Here is a 17869-nt window from a genome sequence, read left to right as displayed (position 1 = left end):
CATTTGTCGGTTCTCCAGGACTTTCCCTTTGAATAATTTAGGCAGAACTGTTTTCGTGTTGTTGAATTAAATGTGTAATTTGCAGGCCGGATGTAAATAATTTCAAAGAGAAAGAGAGAAAAACAGTGAAAGTATTCCTTTTTCGCTTGGCAATAAATCGGTTTCACTTTAGTTTTTTGGTTTTTTTTTTAACAGTTTATTTATATATTTTCCTTAACATACATAAGTACTTTATGAACAGTGTATTCTCTGGGTTAATTTGCTTGCATAATAGTATACAATATAATAATATATTAAACTTAAAACATACATAATAGTATTTTTTCCAATTTCCAATTTCTACTTCTTTTTTTTTCTTTTCTTTTTTAAAAATAATTTTTATTCAACATTTTTTAAACCTTTTAAATTACAGTTACACTTTTACAGCTTTCCGTTATCGGTATTTCATTTTCCAATTTCTAATTTCCCATTCTAAGGCCTAGTGTTTTATACATATACCTCCTTATTTCATAGTTACTCATTTATATAATATATACAACATTTGCACCTCTGTTACTCTCTAAATATATACCATTTCCTTTTGTTATACTTTCTCTGTATTCATTATGCATTCATTTCACACCTCTTTTCTAGCCAATTATACCGACTGTTCCATGTCTTATACTCTGTTTCCTCTCTATTCCTTAGTTCCATTGTTAATTTATCCATTCCCGTGCATTTTTACTTCTAATCTTCAACCATTGATAAAATAAAGCTCATATTTGAAAGTATTCTGTATCTTCTTTATCTTTCATCTTTAATGTCAGCCTATCCATTTCTGCATAATCTAGTATTTTTTTAAAAAATTACATCTTCTCCGGCATCGTATGTGGTGAACATGTGCAAAGATACACTTCCGTTTTGTGAGATCATTTTCCGCAGTTTTGTGGGTGTGCAAAGTGGATTGACATCAATTCAGAAATTGTCTATTTTATTTTATTTTATTTTACGTTTAAGGGCCTGTATTTTTATTTTCCAACCAGGCCTTACCTGTGTTGTAAATACCTTCATGTAAATAATTGCATAATTCCAGTTATTGAATGGTGTATTATTCTAATGCTGTGCGTTTAATTTTTCTTTACCATTGAAAATTAGGGGATATATCTCAGGTGGATATATCAGGAATGGACATCAAAAGGAACCAAAATACAGGTAGTCCTCGACTTACAACAGTTCATTTAGTGACCGTTCCAAGTTACAACGGCACTGAGTGATTTATGACATTCTTTTTCACACTTATGACCATTGCCACATCCCCAAAGCCATGTGATAAAAATTCAGAGGAAACGCTTTGAAACGTTTGTATTTATGCTTGGAAACTGACTCATATTTATGACAGTTTGTTTAGTGACCGTTCAAGTTACAACAGCACTGAAAAAAGGGACATATGGCCATTTTTCACACTTATGACCATTGCAGCATCCCTGTGGTCATGTGATCAAAATTGAGACGCTTGGAAACTGACTCATATTTATGGCTGTTGAAATACCTTCAGGTTACGTGATCGGCTTTTGCAACCTTCTGACGAGCAAAGTCCACGGGGAGGCCAGATTTGCTCAACGACCGCGTTACTCGCTTAACAACTGCAGCGATTCACTTCACAAAGCCGGCAAGGAAGGTGGCAAAACGGGACAAAACTTCCTTAACAATTTTTTCACTTAGCGACAGAAATGTAGGTCATAAGTCGGTATCGTTGGTGGAGAACGTTCTACTGTTTCCTGAAACCGCTAACTTTACAAATAGTTTTCAAAACAGGAAATAACGAACGGACTTCTTATTTTGGATGTTTATTTATTCATTTGATTGACTTCTTTCCACCAAAAATGATAGAATTATGAACTTTTCCCCCTTGTTCAAGATTGCTGGCCTGCGATGTTTTTCGACAACAATAAGAGTTGGAGTGCCAGCCAAATATCTGACATAAAACAATCATTTCCTTGTGTTAAGTTTCCGCCTCTTTTTTTAAATTGCATCCTGCGAGGAAATAGCAGGAATTTTTCAAAAGTCCTCCTGGAATCTCCATTTATTAGAGAGAATAAATCAGAAGGAAGGCAAGGGGAGTTTTCCCATTGACTCTTCTTCTTTCTTTTAACGACCCCATAATCCTTTGCGGGGTTATGGGTCTGGGCAACTGAATGGAGCCAAGTGTTTACTGGCCGGATGCCATTCCCGTTACCAATGAGGAGTTTTGCTCGGCAGAGATATTCTCATTGTGCCCAGAGAGAGAAATATCTGTCTCTACCTAGGATCGAACTCACAGCCTCTGGATTCTGAGGCGAGAGCTCCACCTCTAGGCCCCCTTACCACTTTCTCTATATAGTAGGTTTTCTATTGACTCTGATATCCTGAATTTCCTGCTCCTGTTTTCGTGGCTGGCCGGCATCCTCAAAAGCAGAGGTGGCCATTAATTTTCCCAAGGAGACCCATGGAAAACTGTGATTGTGCTGGGGGCATGGAAATACAGGTACTCCTCGGCTTATTGGCTGCAGTGGAGCCCAAAGTTTCTGTCGTTAAGTGGGAAACTTTGGCTGAGCTTTGCCCTGTTTTACGACCTACCTTGCCACAAGTTGCAAGTGAATGGCTACAGTTGATGAGTGAGTCACCCGGTCGTGAAGCAAATCTGGCTTCCCCATTGACTTTGCTCGTCTCAAGAGATTGAATGGTTTGCTTGTAGATATTTCATGACCCAACTAGGTTACATCATCAGAATTAAAAAGGAGTGGGGTTTGCCAAAAGGAAGAGGAGGAAGAGAGGGTGAGGAAGAGGAAGGAGAAGGAGGAAGAGGAAGGAGGAGCAATGTGGGGTCCTTGGTGCTCTCTGAGCTTGCTTGTTTTCTTGCAGACATTTCATGACCCAACTAGGTTACATCATCAGTGCGAATAAGGAGTGGGGTTTGCAGAGACTGTGGAGTCCTTGGTACACTGATGATGCTACCTAGTTTGGTCACGAAACGTCTGCAAGAAAATCCATCAAACTCGGAAAGCACCAAGCACCCCACAACAGTTCAACCCTGATCTACACAATATTCTCCTTTATTAGTGAGGCCACGCAGTGCCAAGACGAAGACGGCTACCTCTAACTTCAGGATTTCGTAAAAATCTTCAACGCTTCCTGGCCAGGGATCCGTGCCTCTTCTGAACTTGGTGGTGGCAACGGGGTATTAGCAGCACCTGTTAGTAGCCCACTCCATCTCAACTGTGCTGTTTCCGGCGTGGTGTAAAACATAATCTCCAGGTTTCGGATTTCAGGAAACAACGCCGTGCCCAGAAAGGGGACAGACGCAACTTTGCCAACGAATAAAAATAGGGCCAAATGGTTTCATTCAATGCAATTCAGTCTCTCCGTTCTCGAGGGGGGCTTAAGGACATCGTGAGTGCCAAACAGACAACAGACAGATTGCAAAAAAAATAAAATAAAAAAGGAGGGCAGACAGGAATTGTTTTCTTTTAAAATGGATTTGATCGTCGTCTTCTCCGGGAATATAAATGCAAGAGATTTCTCTGACCATATTTTGTTCTTTCCATATTTTCCATCGTAGATTTAACTTCTTCTGAATAAATAAACAATATCATCATTTGCCTCTTCAAGTTAATCAAATGTAACATTTCATTTCCACCTTATTCTCTTTTATTATAGGTAATATATATATATCCTCAGATTTAATTTTATATAATAAACATTTCATGTAATCAATTTTCCACCATTAACAGTATGAATCTGTTTCCCCTCACATCATGTTCACTATATACCATTAACAATATTAACATTCTACTAGTAAATCCTTTTCCTTCTATCCTCCTTTCCTAACCATTTCTTCTTGGAAAAATCCCTTCTTTTATATTCTCTTCTTTCCACACATTCACCTAGCTTTGTCTTTTTCTTATTTTTATAATTTCTATATTTTTTCTTCCTTTTTGCTTCATCGTTCTGGTAACTTTCCCCAAATTTCCTTTTACGGGTAACCCTCAACTTAACGACCGTAATGGGGCCTGACATTTCTGTTGCTAAGTGAGATGCATAGCCAGTCGTACGAACGGGGTGTAAGAACAGCTTTTATCCGTGGGGCTGTCAAAACACCTGAAAGCAACATAACATCACATTTATGTAGAATGATAGACATGCAACATGTTCATATTGGTGCAGTATATTATAGTGTAATGTTATGTGCATATCTGTATAGAGCCATGGTGCGTGTGCCACAGGGGGCACATGGAGCCTTCTCTGCGGGCATGCGAGCTGTCATCCAGCTCAGCTCCACCACGCATGCGCGCATGCCTCCCGTCGGCCAGCTGATTTTGGGGTCTCTGACGCACATGCGGGAGACATGCGCGCATGCAGGAGATGTGCATGAATGAATGGGGGCACACATGCATATGCAGGGGCGGGGGTGCACACACATGCACAGGGGAGCAAAGGGGGGTGCAGCAATCCTCCCACGCCCCACTTTTAGTTTCAGGAAGCTTTAAGAAGGTGGCCTGTTTTGGGTCCCAGGAGGGGCCGTAGGCGGAACATGTGGGGGGAGTGCGGGGGGGGGGGGAAGCATGCATGCATAGGGGGGCAAAGCGTATTGCATTGTGGGTTTTGGCATACGCAGACATGCATGAATTCAGAATGCAAGGACAAAAAATTAGCCATCACTGGTCGAGAGGATTGTGTGTTTGATAGTATGATTTACTCTAGAGGTGGGTTTCTACCGGTACGGTACGGTATGGCTGAATAGGTAGTAACTCGGCCAGACACGTGACCATACTGATACTATCCTTGGTGGCGCCATCTTGATTTTCTGTTCTGCACATGCGCAGAACAATCTTCATTGAAAAAAGGAAAATTTTATTCTTTTTTAATGTTCCTTTTTAAGTGTAAATGCACATGCTAAGGGTTCAGACGCCGACTGGTAGTAATGGCGGCAGGAACCCACCCCTGATTTACTTGGTTAGGGATTTTCTTTCTTTCACTGTGAGTTACTGAGATGTATTTGCATTGGGGTGGGGTGGGGGGGGTGCAGTAAGGGAGGCTCAGCCAATCTCATTGTACACATGTTGCGCCTTGACAATAAAGGTTTGAATTTTGACTCATTACATGAGTTCCGTTCCGTTCTACAGCCTTCCTCGCCAGAATCAAGCAAATCATTGCAGTTATAAAGTCAGTGACACGATTGTTAAGTGAATCTGGCTTCCGCATTGACTCTGCTGGTCGGAAGGTCGCAAAAGGGGATCGCGTGACTCCCTGATGCTGTGACTGTCATAACTATGAGTCAGTGGCCAGGGATCTGAATTTTAATCAGGTGATCGTTGGGAGGCATAAGTACCTGCCAGTTGCCAAGACTCCTGAATCTGGACCATGTGACCTCAGGGATGCTGCAATGGTCATAAGTGCAAAAAACAGTTGTGAGTCACTTTTCAGTGCTGAACGGTCACTAAATGAACTGTTGTAAGTTGAGGACTACCTAGTAATTTTTAAAACAATGAAGGTGTTGGCTGGTGAGGCCTTTTAATCAATTGCCGAACTAATGTCCGTGTCAAGAATAGCCAGCTGGCGTCCTAGGAACAGCTACTAGGGAGAACACCCCCCCCCCCCATGCAAATATCCATCAGTTTTCTGCAATCTCACACTGAAGATTATCACATTTTAATCCCTTCTAATATCCCTGCACACAGTAAAATTGGGTCACATGATTATCCTGATATTGCAGATGATAGATTTATTGTGTTGTGGGTCATCTAAGGTTGCGTTTCTTAGCAAATCGCAACAGAGGGCTTACCATCCGAATCACAATTGTGTGTTGTGGGTCCAAGTTTAGTTTGACAATAACGGGCAGTGTTGTCTTGTTTAGATTTGGACTGGAACTCGACAACAACTCCTCCAGCAATTTACTCCCACGTTTGCTTTTGCTACCAACATAGAAGTGCACGAGTAACTAGTCGCTGCCTGTAAGGATTGTGGTTTTGTGTGTGCTGCAATCAGTTGTTTGAGAATATCAATCAATCCAGTCTCAAGATCTGGTGGTGTTTGATCTTTGGTGGGGTGTCAATATTGCCTTTTATCGGCATAAAAACATATCCACATTAACTAGTCAAAAGCCTTATGGATTTGCAAAACGCTTTGAACCAAGAAGAGGTTGCAATAATACTGGCATTAAAAACCAACTCCAGTTTGACTGAAATATTGTATATGGATAGCTTGGTCTAGTGGTTAAGGCACCAGGCTAGAAAGCAGGAGGCAGTGAGTTCAAGTCCTGCCTTAGCTGGTTGAACTTGGACGAATCACCAGGAGACTGCTAGTTCTACCTTAGCCATGAAAACTGGCTGGGTAATGTTGAGCCAATCATCAGGAGACAGTGAGTTCTAGTCCCGCCTTAAACTATGAAAGCCAGCTGGGTGACCTTGAGCCAATCACCAGCTGACTGTGAGTTCTAGTCCCGCTTTAGGCATGAAAGCCAGTCGGTAATTTTTGGGCCAGTCTTTTTCTCTGTCAGCCCAACCCGCCTCACAGGGTTGTGGGGAAAACAGGAGGAAGGAAGGTGTGTTGGATGCCACCTTGCATTATTTCTTGAAACAAACAAAAGGTTGCATGAAGATAAGTTAGATAAATAACCAACATCTGTTCAGCAGTTATATTCTCATTGTGCCCAGAGAGAGAAATATCTTCCTCTACCTAGAATCGAATTCACAGCCTCTGGATTGTGGGGCAAGAGCTCCACTTCTAGGTTACCCTAATACACACACACACTTACACACACACACACACACACACACACACACACACACAAATACCGTGTTTCCCCAAAATTACGACATGTCCTGATAATAAGACCATGCCATATTTTTCCTGTGGGCAAAAATATACGCCCTCCCCCAATAATAAGCCCCCAAGACAACCCCCCCCCTCCAGCCAGGCAGAGGGCAACTCACCAACCTAGCGATATCCTGAAGGCGCAAAGCCGCAGGAGCCGGGGGGAGGGGGGCAAAGGCGCTCACATTGCTTGATGCCTTTGGGATACCGCTAGTGGGCAGCAGCCGCCTGGCAACGCCCCTTTCCAGCTGGGCAGAGCACCACTCACCGACCCAGTAATATCCCAAAGGGGCTAAGCCGCATGGCGCTCTGCACGGCTGGAAAGAGAGGTTGCGCGAGCACTTGTTCTGCCTCAGCTCGCGTGCCTCCCTGCCTCACCATGCCCAACTCTCCCTGCAGTGCTGGGCCATGGATACGGTATATATGTGTGTATATGCATATAACAAAATGATTCATATATCAACCTGGAAAAAGAGGTTGTTTATTTTGGTTTAGCAATCTCATTATATTACACCGTAAAAAATTAAATCTCATTTTTTCACACGGTAGCATCCAATGATCAAAATGAGCATGTTTTCTGGCCTGGATGGTAATATTATCACCCCCCCCCCCTTCTTCCTACCCTATCGGCCAGCCCCAGTTATCTTTACTCAGGGACTCAGCATCAATAGACGGTCTAATTTTGTCTCCCTGGGAAATGTGAGAAGACGTGAACCTCTGCGGAATTCTAATTGTGTTTTTAAAGTATTAGGAAAACGGAAATCTCCGGCTGATATTCCTTTCCCATCAGATCATGCGCTCCGATATAACTGGGTATTTCTGAACAGGAACTGGCATCCGTTTGTGTGGCTGATGAGAACGGTGTCGATTGCGGGTTAGGATAAGTTGTGTGTTTCGAAGAAGGAGGGTGCCATTTCTCTCCCTGCTCTGAAACGATTTAATGGAGGACAGAATTCAGATTTTACTAGCCAATTCGGTGAGTATGTTGTGGACTACAGCCTTTAAAAAGAAATCAAATGCGTAACACTAATTTGAATTTTAACACACAATACATCTATTGATGGTTGTTGGTAATTTCTTGGTTTCGAAGAGGGAGATAGCACATGTTTTATACCAGGAAGCGGTAACAGACTGGATGAGGGCAGATAAACTATAATTAGGTACTTTTAATGAGTTGTTTGTTTTCTAACTAGGTAATGTGTGTGTGTGCCAAAGGAAACTCCCTCCTTCTGAAGTTGTCTGCAATTGGTTTGTGTATTGTTTGGAGACACCAAAAATGGTTTTTTGTGTCTCCTCAATTGTTAATAGTATACGTTAATAATACGTATCGATAAACAATTGTTCAATTGTTTATCGATACCTATTATTATTTATTCGTCTGTCAAATTGTGTTTCACCGGGGCTGCAATTAGTTCTTTGGATGGATAGATGGATGGGTAAATAACACATATCTTTGAAGGTACAGTTAATAGGTATCAATTGTATTATTATTATTATTTTTTCCCGGCAAGAAACAGTTGGGTTAGATCTGCCTATGCTTTTAGGAGAGCTGTGGAAGGTTAGATTTATTTATGATTGTGGCTACAAGACTATTGTAAGTGCAAAAATGGAAATACTCTGAAATACGCCCAGTCTACGCCCAGTGAAAGAATGGTTGGTGAAAATGGCACAACTGGTAGAGATGGCAAAATTAGGTGGTTTGATTAGAGAAAGATCAACAGTTGCATTTGTCAGTGCTAGGAACGCTTGATGAACTTTTTGTTGAAAAAAAAAGAGAAAAATGAATGTGATATTTTGGGTTTGAAGTTTAGAAAGTTAGTTTATGGAAAGAAGGAAATTATGATGTAACCGTAAAATGAGAGGATAAAATGTAAATGCATTTGTAACCACTGTCAAAAAGATCAGAACCTTACTTTTTTCCTTCTTTCCTTCCTTCCCTCCCTCCCCTTCCTTCTCTCTCTCTTTCTCTCCTTTTTTTCTTCCCTCCCCTTCCTTCCTCTTTTTTCTCTTTTCCTTCCTTCCTTCTTTCTCTCTCTCTTTCTCTTTCTCCCATTCTCTTTCTTTCTCTCCTTCCCTCCTTCCCCCCCTCCCTCCCTTCTTCCCTTCCTCCCCCTTCTTTTGTTCTTTCATTTCTTTTCTCCTATTTTTGTAGTTTCTATCTTGTTAACAATTTCCTCCATTAAAAATTATATACATTTAATTTAACACCACCTAGTTAGATTCCTCAATGCATTGCAAGTGAGGCTGCCTCTGAAATTGTTGCAGAAGCTTCATTTAGGGCTAGAAAATGATTAACTAGGATTAGACCATCTTTTCTGTAGCCATCTGTCCTGCCTTCCTGAGCATTTCCACACCCACCGTAAAGAGATGGGATTATATGTTTTGCTGTAATTTATTGCTCAGCCATGCATTCTCATTTAATGGAGCCTCTGGAGAAATACTTCACAACAATGAGTGTGCAATAAGTATTATCATCTGGTTTCTTTTTAAGACCAAGTTGGTGGATGTTTTTCCAGATTTGCTGATCACAAGTTCCAGACTTTATTGTATACGTTAAAAAAAGGTGCTTTTATCAGTCCTGAATCTCCCTGCGCTTAGTTTTAAGAGAGCCGAATTCGGGTTTTTCTATCCTGAAAGAAAGAGAAAGTGCAGGAAGTAAAAGAGGAAAAGGAAAGAAAAAAGATAGTTTAAAAAATGACTTCTTAATTTCTGTATAGCAGTTATAATCTGATCTAAAATCACTCCTCTTCCTCTGAGATTTTCTGATGATTTTTAATATTGTTGACCTCTTGTGGTCCAGAAATATTTATTTTTATTGACTGCCTAGAATTGCAATATTAATCAATAGATAAAAGTTAGTTGTAGCATATAGTGTATAATAGAGCATATCAGGCAAAGAATTATGTGATATAAATGAATTAGAAAGAGATTTTTCCTTTCATATTAGCTTCCCCTCCCCACCTTAGAATTTCCCCCCAAAATGGAAGAAAACAGTGGTCTTTTCCTGACCAATTGGGTAAAAAATTAAAAAGGAGATTTTTACCATTAATTAGGCTATTTGGAATTTTTTATTAAAAAAAGAGCACTTATTGCATAGTTTTGTCTCTAGGCTGACCTTCAATTTCATTTAGATCAGCAACTTTTTGATATGTGGACTTCAGTTCCCAGAATTCCCCAGGGAGCAACATAGAAAAACAGAAAGGGGTAATTATTACAATTGATTGGCAGGAGCTAAGCATATATATATAATTATAGTGTTGTTTTGCATAAGATTAAAACAGTATTTAAGTAAGAGCAGCATCTATTCAAAATTATTTAGGTTATATTTTAACATTGTTTTTCCCTAAAATTCTAACTTTGTTCACTGGAATATGTCTTGTTTTGGCAATAATTTTTTTTCGGCATTTATATATAATATAACATATGGATCCTTTTTATTATAGTCACTATCCAACAAATTAACCAACCAAAAATAATGTAACAAAGCCCATGAAATCATTATATAGGAAGAGAAAACATAAACATTGTCTTAGACTTAAGTGACTTATGACCGTGATTCACACTTATGACCGTTGTAGCATCCCAGTGGTCACATGATCAGACACTTGGCAACTGATTCATATTTATGACGGTAGCAGTGTCCCAGGCTCATGTGATCCCCTTTTGCGACCTTCCGACAAAGTAAATCGCATCCTGCCCCACACATCCCTACGACCAATTCGCTCACACAGAGAGGGACTTCTCTGGGTGCCGTCCGCCAAACAGTGTCGGGGGGCGACACCCAGGAGCAGAGCCTTCTCTGTGATGGGCCCAGCCCTGTGGAATGACCTCCCCCGTGACATCAGGATTATTTCCGATCTCCACTCCTTCCGTGTACAGTTGAAGACCCACCTCTTTCAATTATCTGGCCTGGCTCAACCGTAATTTTTCATATTCCTCCTGACTGTCTTTTTTAAATTTTAAATTTTAATTGTATATTGGGTTTTTATTATTGGGGTATGTTAATGGTTTTAATTGTCTAAATGTTGTAATCTATTACCTCCTCCGTGCATGTATGTCTTTGTATATATGTTTGTTTATATATGTTCTAGTGTACGCCGCCCCGAGTCCTGCTTGGAAAGGGAGCGGCTAATAAATCCAAATTTATTATTATTATTATTATTATTATAAATAAGGAGACCAGATTCACTTAACAACCACGTCACTAATTTAACAGCTGCAGTGATTCACTTAACAATGGTGGCAAGATAGGTCATAAATGGGGCAAAACTCACAAATGTCTCACTTAGCAACAGAAATGTTGGGCTCAATTGTGGTTGTAAGTTGAGGACTATCAGTTCTAGGTAGCAAGGGCAAGAGCTGAATTTAACCACAGGGACACATTAATTAGTAAAAATAAAACACTCTGACCGTCATAAATATATGCCAGTGGCCAAATGTTCCAATTTTGGTCCCGTAACCATGGGGATGCTACAACGGTCATAAGTGTGAGAAATAATCACTTTTTTTCAGTCATTGTAACTTTGAATTGTCACTAAGCAACCGGTTGTAAAGTGAGGACTAGCTGTATACCCCAATAAACCTCAAGAGATGAAGATTTCCTAAAATAAACAAAGTTTGATTCAGAAATAGAATTGAAGAGATGGGCCCTAAAATCCAGAGGAAACACCCACTCCAGATTCAGAATCTGGAGTAGATTGTGCCTAAGGAAAATACAATAATACAATACAATAGCAGAGTGGGAAGGGACCTTGGAGGTCTTCTAGTACAACCCCCTGCCTAGGCAGGAAGCCCTATACCATTTCAGACAAATGGCTATCCAACATCTTCTTAAAGACTTCCAGTGTTGGGGCATTCACAACTTCTGGAGGCAACTTCTGTTCCACTGATTAATTCTTCTAAATGTCAGGAAGTTTCTCCTCAGTTCTAAGTTGCTTCTCTCCTTGATTAGTTGCCACCCATTGCTTCTTGTTCTACCCTCAGGTGCCTTGGAGAACATTTTGACTCCCTCTTCTTTGTGGCAACCCCTGAGATATTGGAAGACTGCTATCATATCTCCCCTAGTCCTTCTTTCTATTAAACTAGCCATGCCCAGTTCCTGCAACCGTTCTTCATATGTTTTAGCCTCCAGTCCCCTAATCATCTTTGTTGCTCTTCTCTGCACTCTTTCTAGAGTCTCCACATCTTTTCTACATTGTGGCGACCAAAACTGGATGCAATATTCCAAGTGTGGCCTTACCAAGGCATTGTAAAGTGGTATTAACACTTCACGTGATCTTGATTCTCTCCCTCTGTTGATGCAGCCTAGAACTGTGTTGGCTTTTTTGGCAGCTGCTGCACATGGCTGGCTCCTATTTAAATGGTTGTCCACTAGGACTCCAAGATCCCTTTCACAGTTACTACTGTGGAGCAAGGTACCACCTATACTGTACCTGTGCATTCCGTTTTTGTTGCCTAAATGTAGAACCTTACTCTTTTCACCATTGGATTTCATTTTGTTAGATAGTGCCCAATGTTCAAGTTTGTCAAGATCCTTCTGTATCTTAAGCCTGTCTTCTGGAGTATTGGCTATTCCTGCCAGCTTGGTGTCATCTGCAAATTTGATGAGTTCCCCATTTATTCCCTCATCCAAATCATTGATGAAGATGTTGAAGAGTACTGGGCCCAAAACAGAGCCTTGGGGTACTCCACTGCATACCTCCCTCCATGTAGATGCAGTTCCATTGAGGACTACGTGTTGAGTGCGGTTGGTCAGCCAGTTACGAATCCATCTGGTGGTGATGCTGTCTAACCCACATTCTTCTACTTTATCTAGTAGTAGGTTATGGTCTACCTTATCAAAAGCCTTACTGAAGTCCAAGTAAACTATATCAACGGCATTCCTCTGGTCCACTAATTTTGTCACATTATCAAAGAATGCAATAAGATTAGTCTGGCATGATCTGTTTTTGACAAACCCATGTTGGCTTTTGGCTATTACTTTGTTTACTTCTAGGTGCTTGATTATCTTTTCCAGAATCTTTCCTGGTATTGAGGTCAGGCTGATAGGTCTGTAGTTTCCTGGATCTAATTTTTTCCCTTTTTTGAAGATGGGAACCACATCAGCTCTTTTCCAGTCCTCTGGTAGTTCCCCGGTGCTCCAGGATCTCTGAAAGATATAATTCAGTGGTTCTGAGATCTCATCTGCCAGTTCCTTCAGAACCCTGGGGTGTAATCCGTCCGGTCCTGGTGATTTGAACTTGCCTAGGGTAGACAGGTGCTCACTTATCATTTTCTTCCCTATTTCAATTTGTGTTCCTAATCTGATTTTTGTGGTGCTGTTTTTGATAGGTTGGACTGTTTTATCCCTTTGTGTAAAGACAGATGCAAAACATGAGTTAAATAGTTCTGCTTTCTCCCTGTTGCTTGTCACTTTCTTGCCATTTTCTCCCAGCAATGGACCAATTGTTTCCTTAACCTTTTTCTTGTTTTTAACATGTTGGAATAAGCTTTTATTGTTATTTTTTACTTTTGTGGCAAGCCTTTCTTCATTGTAAGCCTTAGCTTTCCTCACTTCATCTTTACATGCTCGGGCTATTTGCTGATAATCTGCCTTAGTTATGTCCCCCTCTTTTTACTTTTTATACTTATCATTTTTGTCTTTCAATTTGTCAGAGAGGTCTTTATGCAGCCATGCTGGTTTCTTTTGGGAGCTGCTATTTTTCTTCTTCATTGGTATTGTGTTAGACTGGGCTTTTGTAATCTCATTTTTCAAAATTTCCCAAGCTTCTTGAGTTGTTTTCCCCTTGAGAATTCTCATCCATGGAATTTTTCCCGCTCTCTCTAAGTTTATTGAAATTAGCTCTCTTAAAGTCCAAGACTCTAGTTTGACTTTATAGACTTTACAGGACAATATAGGACAATATAGATTGATGGATGGATGGATGGATGGATGGATGGATGGAAGGGCAGATAGACAGAGAGATAGAGATGGACAGACAGACAGACAAAGATAATCGATAGACAGACATAGATAGATAGATAGATAGATAGATAGATAGATAGATGCATAGATAGATATATAGATAGATGTATAGATGGACAGACATAGATATAGATATATAGAGAGATAGCTGTATAGATAGATAGATAAAGAGATATAGATATAGAAATAGAGAGAGATAGAGATAGAGACAGACAGAGATAGAGATTGATATAGAGATGTATAGATATATATGTTACGGTGAAAGTCCGAAATCTGGTGAATGTCGACATTCACCGGTGAATGTCGACATTCACCAATCTCGCTTGGTGAATGTCCGAAATATTTGCTAAATGCCCTTATTTCTGACTTACACTGGTGAATGTCGACATTCACCAAGTACGTTTTCGCCTCTCTTTGGGGAGGAGGAGAGCCAGAGGATCGCCTCTCTTTGGGGAGGAAAGTACGTTTCCCCCTCTCTTTGGGGAGGAGGAGAGCCAGAGGATCGCCTCTCTTTGGGGAGGAAAGTACGTTTCCCCCTCTCTTTGGGGAGGAGGAGAGCCAGAGGATCGCCTCTCTTTGGGGAGGAAAGTACGTTTTCCCCTCTCTTTGCGGAGGAGGAGAGCCAGAGGATCGCCTCTCTTTGGGGAGGAAAGTACGTTTCCCCCTCTCTTTGGGGAGGAGGAGAGCCAGAGATCGCCTCTCTTTGGGGAGGAAAGTACGTTTCCCCCTCTCTTTGGGGAGGAGGAGAGCCAGAGGATCGCCTCTCTTTGGGGAGGAGGAGAGCCAGAGGATCGCCTCTCTTTGGGGAGGAAAGTACGTTTCCCCCTCTCTTTGGGGAGGAGGAGAGCCAGAGGATCGCCTCTCTTTGGGGAGGAGTGACCAAACAGTACATTTTAAATAAGAAAAGAAAATAATATTAATAAAAAACTTATTCAATTATGTGAATAACAACTTATTTATTGCAACAACTGAAACTATTATGACACTTTGAACTACACAGAAGTCCCTTGCTTTTGCAACTGCATTTATTTGTGGAACACTTCCTTTTGCAATGACAGCGCGTATAGCCTTGCCCACCGCTTCTCGAATCAGCTGCAGCTGCTTCCTCTGGCTCTCCTCCCCAAAGAGAGGGGGAAACGTACTTTCCTCCCCAAAGAGAGGCGATCCTCTGGCTCTCCTCCTCCCCAAAGAGAGGGGGAAACGTACTTTCCTCCCCAAACAGAGGCGATCCTCTGGCTCTCCTCCTCCCCAAAGAGAGGGGAAAACGTACTTTCCTCCCCAAAGAGAGGCGATCCTCTGGCTCTCCTCCTCCCCAAAGAGAGGGGGAAACGTACTTTCCTCCCCAAAGAGAGGCGATCCTCTGGCTCTCCTCCTCCCCAAAGAGAGGCGATCCTCTGGCTCTCCTCCTCCCCAAAGAGAGGGGGAAACGTACTTTCCTCCCCAAAGAGAGGCGATCCTCTGGCTCTCCTCCTCCCCAAAGAGAGGGGAAAACGTACTTTCCTCCCCAAAGAGAGGCGATCCTCTGGCTCTCCTCCTCCCCAAAGAGAGGCGATCCTCTGGCTCTCCTCCTCCCCAAAGAGAGGGGGAAACGTACTTTCCTCCCCAAACAGAGGCGATCCTCTGGCTCTCCTCCTCCCCAAAGAGAGGGGAAAACGTACTTTCCTCCCCAAAGAGAGGCGATCCTCTGGCTCTCCTCCTCCCCAAAGAGAGGGGGAAACGTACTTTCCTCCCCAAAGAGAGGCGATCCTCTGGCTCTCCTCCTCCCCAAAGAGAGGCGATCCTCTGGCTCTCCTCCTCCCCAAAGAGAGGCGATCCTCTGGCTCTCCTCCTCCCCAAAGAGAGGCGATCCTCTGGCTCTCCTCCTCCCCAAAGAGAGGGGGAAACGTACTTTCCTCCCCAAAGAGAGGCGATCCTCTGGCTCTCCTCCTCCCCAAAGAGAGGCGATCCTCTGGCTCTCCTCCTCCCCAAAGAGAGGCGATCCTCTGGCTCTCCTCCCCAAAGAGAGGGGGAAACGTACTTTCCTCCCCAAAGAGAGGCGATCCTCTGGCTCTCCTCCTCCCCAAAGAGAGGCGATCCTCTGGCTCTCCTCCTCCCCAAAGAGAGGGGGAAACGTACTTGGTGAATGTTGACATTCACCGGTGTAAGTCAGAAATAAGGGCATTTAGCAAATATTTCGGACATTCACCAAGCGAGATTGGTGAATGTCGACGTTCACCGGTGAATGTCGACATTCACCAATTTCGGTCTTTCACCATAACATATAGATAAGATACAGATAGATAGATATAGATATATTTATTTATCTATTGAATTTATAATGCTGCCTATTCAACCATGGTGACTCAAGAAGAAGATAGACAGATAGGGAAAGATAGATACTGTATATATACAGACCAGAGAGCCACCCAACATTTGAGAAACTGATTTAGCTTTAAAAACTAGTTTTAAAACCAGTGGATTTCTCCTCCTCCCAGTAAGGAAGGATTGGAAGGCAGGAAATCCTCGACTTACGACCCTGTGTTTACTTTTCTCTGCAGGAGGAGGAGGAGGAGGAGGGAGAACAGTCTTGGGGAAGTGACCTTGGAGTAGCCCGAGGTCTTTTAAGGCCACAAAATTGTTTTCTGAGAATTGGGCTGAAGTCTCTTCCAGAGAACAGTGACCATTTCCTACATGAGCCGGAGATTTATGTCATTCTTGTCGGGGGCTTCTGGAAGGCCAACCGGCAGGAGAAAACACAATTATGGGCAATTTATGTCCCAGCCGAGATGGCCTTTTAGTCCAGCCAATTCAGGATTTTTTAATTCTTCGCGTTCTCGTTATTGCTGTATTTGAGACTTTTTTACTTCTCCTACGTAAAAATTGGGTTTCAGTCAACAAGAGAGTTACTGAAGGAAAGGGTTTTTCTTTTCTTTTGCAAATTATACCGTCTTAAAAACTAGCATTTCCTTCCTTCTTTGGGGCTATTTTGAAGGATGTCACCCCCATTTTCCCAAGCAATAAATACCCTTACGGTATTACATGTTGCCCGTTAGCAGCGTTTATTTCGATTTATTTCTCGTTGGTGTCAGAAGCCTTTTTAAATTGCTTTGTTCTATAACTTACCAACAAAAGTATGGGACGCGGTGGCTCAGTGGCCAGGAGGCTGAGCTTGTTGATCAGAAAGGTTGGCGGTTCGGCGGTTCGAATCCCTAGCGCCGCGCAACAGTGTGAGCTCCCGTGACTTGTCCCAGCTTCTGCCAACCTGAAATTTTGTTAATTGTGGTTGTAAGTTGAAGACTATCTCTCTCAATTTTCTAGTAGTTACGTTCAGTCTTGTCGAAAGATCACAGAAGTGGAAAGTATCACCTGTTAAAAAAATATTTGGCCTGAACGAAGTCATATTTTCTTAGATTTGTGGTTTTGGTGTTTCTTGTCATTTTCCTGACTTAGTGGAGACAGCATCCTGCCCCACGTCTTCAGAAAATGAGTGTATCAGGTAAGCCAACGCTCCATTCTAACACGAAGTTGTTTCCCCTCTCAAGATTGCAGTATGTGGCATGTAGAAGACAAGCGGTGACCTAGAAGGCTCTCATGGACCATGGTGAAGGCAAAGTCCCTCTCCTGCTGAAGCAGAGGAGACCTGGGGATGTCTCTGGGAGCATGGATCTTCAAGAAGACAGCCTTGGATGTTGATGGCAACAAAGGATTTGCATTTGGGTAAGTGTCATTGGCTGTTTCAGCTGCATGATGGAATGGACGGGCGGGGCAGCTTTGACATCAAAGATCTTGAGATGTTGAACTGAACGGAATAAAAACTCTCAGATAGGTAATCTAGAATCTCAGGTGAGTCCATTGTTTTCTTCCTTAATTTTACTTTGTGGGATTTCAGAGTGCTTCTTGCTCCCAATCCTTAACAACAACAACAACAACTACTACTACTACTGCTACTACTACTACTTCTTCTTCTCCCTCCCTCTCTCTCCTTCTTCCTCTTCCTCCTTCTCTTCTCCTCCTCTTCTCCTTTCTTTCTCCTCCTTCACTTTTTCCTCCTCCTCTTCCTCCTTCTATTCCTCCTCCTCTTCCTTTTCCTCTTCT

At 42.1% G+C, this 17869-nt stretch overlaps 1 protein-coding gene across 4 annotated transcripts in view; it reads left to right on the top strand.

The window, feature by feature from the left end:
• Window positions 1-17869, top strand: part of AKAP11 (A-kinase anchoring protein 11) — a 50122-nt gene that overhangs the window by 2149 nt on the left and 30104 nt on the right. For 3 of the 4 annotated variants that reach the window (XM_081947899.1, XM_081947900.1, XM_081947897.1), the window contains exon 2: window positions 17317-17491. The gene's annotated coding sequence lies outside the window, so the exon portion shown is untranslated. Of the gene's footprint in view, window positions 1-7676; window positions 7808-17316; window positions 17492-17869 lie in introns of those variants that run through there. The other variant, XM_081947898.1, reaches the window with a different exon arrangement.

This window comes from Natrix helvetica (genome assembly GCF_964273705.1).
Source record: "Natrix helvetica genome assembly, chromosome: 3".
NCBI classification, from domain to species: domain Eukaryota; kingdom Metazoa; phylum Chordata; class Lepidosauria; order Squamata; family Natricidae; genus Natrix; species Natrix helvetica.
Note: the sequence above shows the minus strand (reverse complement) of the source record. Positions and strands in the feature narration are given on the sequence as shown.